The sequence below is a fragment of the Ostrea edulis genome, chromosome 9 (assembly GCF_947568905.1).
Source record: "Ostrea edulis chromosome 9, xbOstEdul1.1, whole genome shotgun sequence".
Lineage (NCBI taxonomy): Eukaryota > Metazoa > Mollusca > Bivalvia > Ostreida > Ostreidae > Ostrea > Ostrea edulis.
This window is the reverse complement of record NC_079172.1, coordinates 71144623-71153619: the sequence shown is the minus strand read 5'-3', so window position 1 is coordinate 71153619 and position 8997 is coordinate 71144623.

Genomic DNA, 8997 nt, shown 5'->3' with positions numbered 1-8997 from the left:
TGTACCATCACGCTGCACTTTAATTACATATACATTCAAGGACTTCAGAAACATAGATAAGACATTTTCAGGGAGAACGTAATACACAGACTCACTATGTACAAAACACAGGCACTCGACGATTGAAATATCTATAATTAAAAATTGTCTACATGTACCTGTAAACATAATCACGTAAATATTATGTTTACAGGAAGACATTTTTATTTTATTATAGATATTTAAAACATCGAGTGCCTGTGGCTAATCTATAAAACGTAATGCAGAGGATAAAAAACAAAATACACAAAATACATATCATAATATTAAAAACTTAATCCACAAGTTTACACCCTAGATTTGCGCCGGGACAATGTTAATTATATATACAATGTACATTGAATACTTATCTAATGTAATCTTTCCGTTCAAATTAATCTGCTTTAGTTTTTGTTTTTTCATGTGTGATTCAATATTTTGAACATAATTTTTTATTTAAGGTAGTACTCTACATCGTCATAATGGCTGACTTCCTTTAAAAACATGGATGAAAAAATCGATATCAGCAATATTGGACTTTTCCTTTTCCATTTAAATACCTAGCCGAGTAGCTCAGTAGGTCGCAGGTTCGAGTCCAGCAGGGGTTTTAAATTTTTTTCTGATTACCTTCTACTAAAACTGTATTTTTTGACAAAATAAAGTAAATTTGAAAATTATCAACTTCAAAATATTGTTGTACATATTCTCCACTTTTCATCTACATCAAATTTCTCTGGTGTAGCGTACCTCCTTAAATCAACGTTTCATACATGGAACAGTTCCACGTGTTACGGTATGAGTTACATAACATTAGGGGATGGAGTTGGGTGATAGCCCCACAGCTTTACGATCTATAGGCTGGCGCGTGAGTTTTGTTTTAAATAGTAGTAGTTAATTGTTGTGGAAATATAATCAAATTAACAAAGTAATTGAAATAAAGGATCAACCCTTCTTACCCCAAATATTATGAATTTAAATAGTGGTTTGATTTCATTTTTGAATTTTGCGAGAAAGAGATTTTCAGACGTGAAACCAACTTCTCCGGCTGCCCCTCCCTCTTTCCAGGTGTCTCTTGTTTATTTCAAATCAATACTCCTTAAATTCTCGGGATTCGTAAATACGGCTGTACCCCCATCCCTTTCCCCAAACCTTACAATTTGGCGAAATTCTTGACAAATTTTACCATACCCAATGTAATGCTCCAGTTTGACATGCTACAACCGTGTTCACTTCTCGTGCAGTCCGTGTACGTACAGCTTGATAAAGGACACACCGCTTGTCAAACACTGTTGATTTTCTGTCTTCTAATTATAGATTGCCTCAATGTATAGTGCAAAGGTCATGCCAATTAAAAGTTATAGTCGGAAGTATGAATGAATGATTTTTTTATGGTAAACAAAATTAACCGTTTCAATTTTGGACTGGTGCCGGTGTAAAGGCAAAATTTGACCCCCATAGAATAATGACCTGGGGTCATTTTTCGACATCGAAAAGTGACCCCCTAGCCGTAGAAAAATTGGATAATTTTGTAGAAAGAAGACCCAGGGGTCATTATTTTGCGTGTCATACCTGAAAAATAATGACCCCCGTAGAAAAATGACCCCCTCCCATTCTTAGCAGATTGTTAGATTTTAAATGTGAAGGAGTTGATACGGGTTTTCAGGTCATTATTTACCCAGAGTTATCGTTCCTGCTGCTCCTCTTATCTAATTTATTCTTATGTGTAAAAATTTTTCACGGTTAATAAAATAAAAGTAAGAACTAGTTCATTAAATTTGAGGAAAACCCACTGTAGGTTCCATGACCAATTACAACTGAAAAAAACCCGCATATTTCGGGGACGGGTCCAGGGAATTTTCAAAAAGGGGTTCTACCATAAATTTTAGTTCTCAGAAGGGGAGTTCCATTCTGAAAATGTGATCTATTTACATGTATAGATCTTGTGTAATCAAACAGACACATAAAAAAGAGCTGCGTCTAAATACAATATTTCTTGTGTCACAGAGAGGCGTGAAATCTTCTTAAAACTGACGAATTGACATACATTTTTTGCAACTGAAGTCAATAGGTTATTTTATTTGCACATCATTATCGTTTTTCAAGAATTTTGAAAAATGAGTAAGTGTTGATAGAGGTATTAGTGAGTATGCGAACGATAACTTTGGGTAGACTATAGCATTTCACTAGATAATTTATGCCTATCAGGGGTGTAGGACAAGGGGACGGGGGCACGTGCCTTCTCACTTTTGGAAGATGGGGGGGGGGGGGGGGGGGCACAAGTGGGTTTGTGTCCCTCACTTTTTTAACACAAAATTAACATAGATTGATTAGATAATATACCACGGTTAAAAAAATACTCAATTCTAATATGCAGGTTCTCAGCACTCAAAGCATTATTTCCAATGTTCAAAAGTGCAGTATGTCGTGCACAGTACAGGGGAATATTGGAAGATACAGCCGGAGCACATGTCCCCACACTTTTCAAAGGGGTCAGAAGTATGGTTGTGCCCCCCCCCCCCCCCCCACGCCTTAAGTAAGGCTTTTTTACAATCTGACTAGGATAAGATTCCCGATCCGCTCCTTTGTTTTCATATTGTCTCTACAACATAAATGCAAAGGAGCAGATGGAGGATCTCATTTTTATCAGATTGGGATTGTTAGTTAGTACCCACAAATAAAAAAAATGAGTCATTACAGTCGGAAGCCCTCCAGAGGCCATGAATCTTGAATTCTTCAAAATTTTCTTCGAGAGACACGAAAATACATAAAACTTGATTAATGAAGTCAGTAGGAAATGGCATACAAGCAAAGTAGATCTATCTAAAGTGTAAAAAAAAAAAAAAAAAAAAATGTGAGAAGGGAAGTGTAAAGTCGCCCCCCCCCCCCTCCCCCACGAAATAGGATTTTGGAGTGTCAAAAGGATATCCTACGTTTTTTTAATTTTTTTTTTTATTATTATTATTATTATTATTTTTTTTTTTTTGCTTGTCAAGTCAAAATGTGTTTAAGGTGGATTTCTTTGGTGCCCCTCGTTATTTTTAGCCCAGCTACGCCACTGTCTATTGTGTTAAATTATCAAAACACCCTAAGTAAAACGTCGCACTGTCATATCACAGTAAATGCAGTACACCTGCTATCACCGTGTAGAAACGCACTAGAGTAGAGTGTATCACCTTCTACTCTCTCTCTCTCTCTATGTGTGTGTGGGTGTGTGTATGTGAAGAATGTAGAGGAAGCAAATTTACAAAAAGATGTGATTGATTAAGATTAATTCCAGGTTTAGCACCCTATAAAAATGGTTGATGGGGGGCGCGCAATTTGTCTCCCCCCTTTCGAAATTCCTTGGATATTCGTATGAGTACACGATTCCCGTCGCTGATCAGAATTAGAGGATTTCCAAGACATAGTAACCCCCGGCATGTCCATCCAGGTCTGCAGAGGTTACACCTCCTCAAACTTGCGCCGTTCTCGATCCGCCCCGGCTCCCCTCAGTATGTCGCCTTCCGTACTTGCACCGCAAGGACAAAGCGAATGTGAGGTTCGAGTTTGGTGTAAGGGGCTTCAGACACGCTCTCGGTTCGGTCGTCAAGACCAGACCGCGTTGCCGTCAAGTTGGGCTTATCGACAGAAAAATTACGAGTCACTCTTTTGTTAAAACAAGTAAATTCTTATTTTTGAAACAAAATTACAATTCCTAATATGAATGATAGATTTACTTATAATATGACAATGTTGGACTGCCTCCCTTAGACATTACCAGAGAAATAATCCTTAATAAAATTGACAAGGGGGTCATTATTCTAAACGTGAAATGGACTGATTTTTTGAAAAAGACATTTTTTTCTACGGGCAAAAGGGGTCATTATTCTACGTCGAATAATGACCCCTGGTTATTATTCTATGGGAGTCAAAATTTGCCTTTACACCGGCCCATAATAATTTAATCAGGGACGTAGCTTTGCTAGGTTCGAGTACGCACGTGTTTACACATGTTTTGTCTTTCTCAAACGCATTTGTGTAAATTAAATGTTTGCAAAAAAATATCTTTATATATATATTTCTAGTTTTTAAAATCGGAAAAAAATTTATTATTCATTCGGACCTTTTTCTTTTTATAATGTATTCTACATGATATAAATAATGGTTAATTTTTTTTATTTTTTTGTAAACTTCTGGTGATCACAATGACTAACTCGACTTAACAGTAAAAAAAATCTTAATCTATTTTAATTATTTTGATGCTCAGAGTAGTGCCAATAAGTCATAATATTTATTTCATATTTGTTTAAGCCCCAAATTCGAGGCTGATCGACAATTTTTAATATACACGTATGTCCTAAACTGAGTATCTAAAGCAGAGAAAAGTGCAATTGTTGTTGATTTCTGCTGGCGGCCGACATGCGTGTAAATTACTCCGCGGATCTGCAGCTTTTTCTATTTCGACTGTGTTGTTAATACATTTCACGGAAAACTGTCAGTTTTTAATTTGCAATTGAATTACAAGCATTAAACATATATAAATTGTTTACTTCATGGAGAAACGAATGCAAACTTTTTAAAAAATAAAAACTCGAACACGTAATGTAGAGTAATCTCGCATGAGCGAGTGCAACAGAAGTTTAATTATACACATGTACATAGACATCTGCAGGTGCATTATTCCACTCAACTCATTCTACAATAGAAAACAAAATATGTTAACTACATGTACATTGATATACAAAATCATGCGTAACGTATTCCGTGGCATTCTCTCACCACAGAGCACATTACGCAATCTTCTCCTGGATGTAAAATACGGGTAATTTACATGTTCTTTATCTGTACACAGGTGAGCGATTTATTGTAAATGTCTGTCAGGTAAATATAGCTTGTATAACGCTCCCTCTGGTGAGATAAGGCCATCATTAATTTTTTTTTTTTTTTTTTTTTTTGGATGTACTCCGACTCACATTTTTCAAGACGGGTAGGTAGGTCGGTATTTTTTAATTTTTTTTTTGAAAATCAGATATACAAATTTTCTTATGTTTTCATTAAACATATAACGCTGCCAGACAGAGCAGAGTTTAGAACATTCATTTTGTACACATTGTATATAATACACGTAAATCTTCCAATGTCTTCTGAAATGTGATCAATGAATATCCAAGTGAATTGCATGATGACAGCAATTTACAATAAGTTTTAATATTATCCAATATAATTTTAATGCCGACTTCCCCGCATCGTTCAAATTGTTGTGACGATCGTGTTCCATTCGTGTGTCTCAGTTTAAGAGCAAAGTAAAAGTGCCGTTCACCTAGTAAATCGTCATAACATTTAGATAATCCCATATCAAAATAATGTGTGTGCCTTTTCAGAAATATAGACCCGACTCGTGGTCCGCCATAATTTTGGTGCGCTACCCCACGTGATTTTTTATCTAAATAATATGCATGGCTTTCAAACTTTTGTACATAAATACGATCAGGCGTCGACGGGGGAGTTCGTAGCTCATTATTCTATCTTGTTGGTAGATAATGTGGTAATTTAGAGCTGTGATGCGGTACATTTGATCATTCACATAGAAAAGTTCCCAGATTAAGGAGGTATGCTACACCAAAGAAATTTGATGTGGATGAAAAGGGGAGGATATGTACAACAATATTTTGAAGTTGAAAATTTTCAAATTTACTTTATTTTGTCAAAAAATAGTTTTAATAGAATGTAATCTGGAAAAAAATTAAAACCCCTGCTGGACTCGAACCTGCGACCTACATTTCAGCAGTCGGTATTCAAACCTACTGAGCTACTGGCTAGGTATTGAAATTGAAAAGGAAAAGTCAAATATTGCTGATATCGATTTTTTTCATCCATGTTTTTACAGGAAGTCAGCCATTATGACGATGTAGAGTACTACCTTAACAAATGGTCATTATCAAAGTGAAAGTAGAACCGAAAGACGCCCTAAGGACATTTTGATATGAAAAATTCTGTAGAACAACTAGTCCAAATAATAATATAAAAAATGGCATCAAGTTTAATACTTATTCGAAGAATGTCTATTTTCCAGGGAGCAAATAGAAAAAAGATTAAAATTTCCAAGTGCGGAAAAAATGATCGGGTCGGGGCAAATTTCACGGGTCGGTCGGAGTATATCAAACAAATCAATTTTTATTTTAAGCCTAACGATTCCATACCCCTACAAACAATACATGTACTGATAAAAAAAATGTGAGGTGTGAGGTTGAATTTGTGTGCTTCAAGGCGGAGAAACGTTGAATTTCATTAATTAGGCACATATAATTTTTTTTCACAGTGAGGGGGGGGGGGGGGGGGTGGGGGGGAGGGGGGGGGGCAGTCGGAGGGGAAATTGTAATTGTTTTAAAATTCTTCACAAGCAAAAAAAACAACAACAAAAAACCAACAACAAAAAAAAAAAAAAAAAAAAAAAGACCAACTACTAAATATATGTAATGTACTATTAAAGGACACATCGTATGTTTTTAAACTTTTTAATTTTTTCAGCAAAATTAATTCATTGCATGCCTAAAACTACTTTACATGTGTTTTAAATTAAACAGTTTGCGTAGTTTTCGAGTTTGAAAGCGATGAAATTCAAATCTTGCGATATGCATATTTTCTTCGATAGTTTACGCGCCATTATCTGTGACGTCATATGCGACCTCGAGCGAGAAGATTTGAAAACAGTTGATAGCCATTTCATAAACAGATTCGATTTAATTGACAAACAAACAATTTTCACATTAACAGCTTGTAAATAACACTGCATTAGGGTGTTTTGTGCCGTTTAAGGGTGTACTTGCTGTCAGTAGAGAGGATTTGGACTGTGTTTTTTTTCAATTTTCGAAGGAAGGTATGAGGGACGAGACGTGAATATTTTTTGTCGGCACAACGACTTTGCCATAAAACCCCCCAGTAGAATTTGTCCCTGTACTTTTTCAAACAAGCACTTGGACAAAGAAGTAGATAAACTGCGAGAAAATGGTTCTATCGAAGCTACGCACTGTTACATATAGGCCTACGGCATATGCTTTCCGTTCTGCTCTCGAATTGAATACACACTCGCACCAACCGACCTTCACCTTGTAACAACATATAGGCAGAACTTTGCTAGCAGTGTCTACCAACTGGTAGTTTTAAAAAAGAACTTTAAAGATAAAAGATAATTGAACTTTCAATTATAAATAATGAAATATAATATTTCCCGACTTTGAATTGAATTATAATGCTTTCATTTTTTTTTTTTAAAGAACACGTACGTGTTTACAACAACAGCACGCCGCGCTCCCACTTCCTAATTAACAACGTGTTGATAACAAAAAATAATGATTAGGCCTAATAAAATTGCTGTAATAAAATAATTTAAAAGTATTGTGATTTTCACAATAAGTTTGATCATTATTTCCCCCCCCCCCCCCCCCCCGAAATGCACCTGTGACAGTAGGCCTAGTTGTCAATGATACATAATCGTATCATAATTTAGGCCTATCTAACTTCTCCAAAAATAAATTTAATAATAATTCCACTGTTTATTTTAGAAAACAACAACGCTAATTACAGTTGTTTACAGAAATGGCATTACCAAATTGTGTTTAGACAGTGATCACATGTAAACATTATTTACTCGCAAATTTATGCAGATTTCATACTCGCTTTTCTCGCTACATTTGGGTCGCTATTTGTATGCACTGGTGGCTAAAAGATATAAGACTCGTGGAATTTGTCAACATCGAAATAAATGTTATCCATGGTAAATAAATTAGGCCCCTAAAACCCGAGCTTTTAAAAATATCTAATACTACTTTTACAACAAGTTGATCGACGAAGGTCGCATATGACGTCACTGTACCACGTGACTACCTATCTAATTAACTAGGCTTTTTGAAATCGGGGCTTAGATTTAAGTCCGTATTGTGGCTAATTATCGCAATACTTCAGCGAACGAACTATTACAATTAATTTCTATAAGCATAGGGAAGACAAAATGCACATAATTCTGTATACTTTGAAAACACGAGATGTGTCCTTTAAGAATAGTTTGAAGGGGGGGGGGGGTTAACATTAACATAAGAAGCTGTCAAACTCTGATCTTTTTTTCTTGTTCTTTAATGTTTATAAACATATGCATGTTTTATTTTTGATGCTTTGAAGCACATATATATACATAAAAAAGTTAATATCTCGATTTAAAATATTTCACAAATGTAGTTAATGGCCCTATACAGTGCCCTGTAATATTGAACTAAAAGCCGCAGGTCTTCAGATATGAGGATGAAAACAGAGGTGCCGTGTCATGGTGGGCGTTGTCAAAATAAAGAATCCTCACTGTTACCAGTGAAAACGAGGCTCCACTGAATGACAACAACACCCCCCCCCCCTTGCACATGTTTGTTTTGTACCTTACAATATTATTTGTGCGGTCCTACTAAACAGAGTACGTTAGAGTACTTTAGAGTACGCTGGTAAAATTTCATAATTTAATGCAATTTAACTGCTGTTTGTAGGTGTTCTTATTTTAGTTTAACCTTATAAATATATATCTGGAATATATTGTGTTTGCTTTCATTATATTTAGAAAATATTTTGAATTACAGTTTACCGTTTGATCCCAATCAAATTTAACTACATATGTATATAAAGTACCAGCGCATTACACTAAATTTCCCAAGATTATGCCTTAATCTTATTTTTAAAGTATTAAGTCTTTTTTAGTCAACTGAACAGTGAATTCCATGAAAATAAATCATTCAGTGGTATTTAGACATAAAAATGAAATGATTACATCTATGAAGATGATTTCTTTGGTGATTGTCGCTGTGGTTTTAAATCAACACTGGATGTGTTTTTAAAGGCCAGCAATTATTCAATTCTAAATAACTATCAATCATACGTAAAATTAATTACTGATGCAATATGTCACATCGCTTAATTCTTTCTCCAAACAAAATAGTAATAATCGGGATCGTGATGCCATAA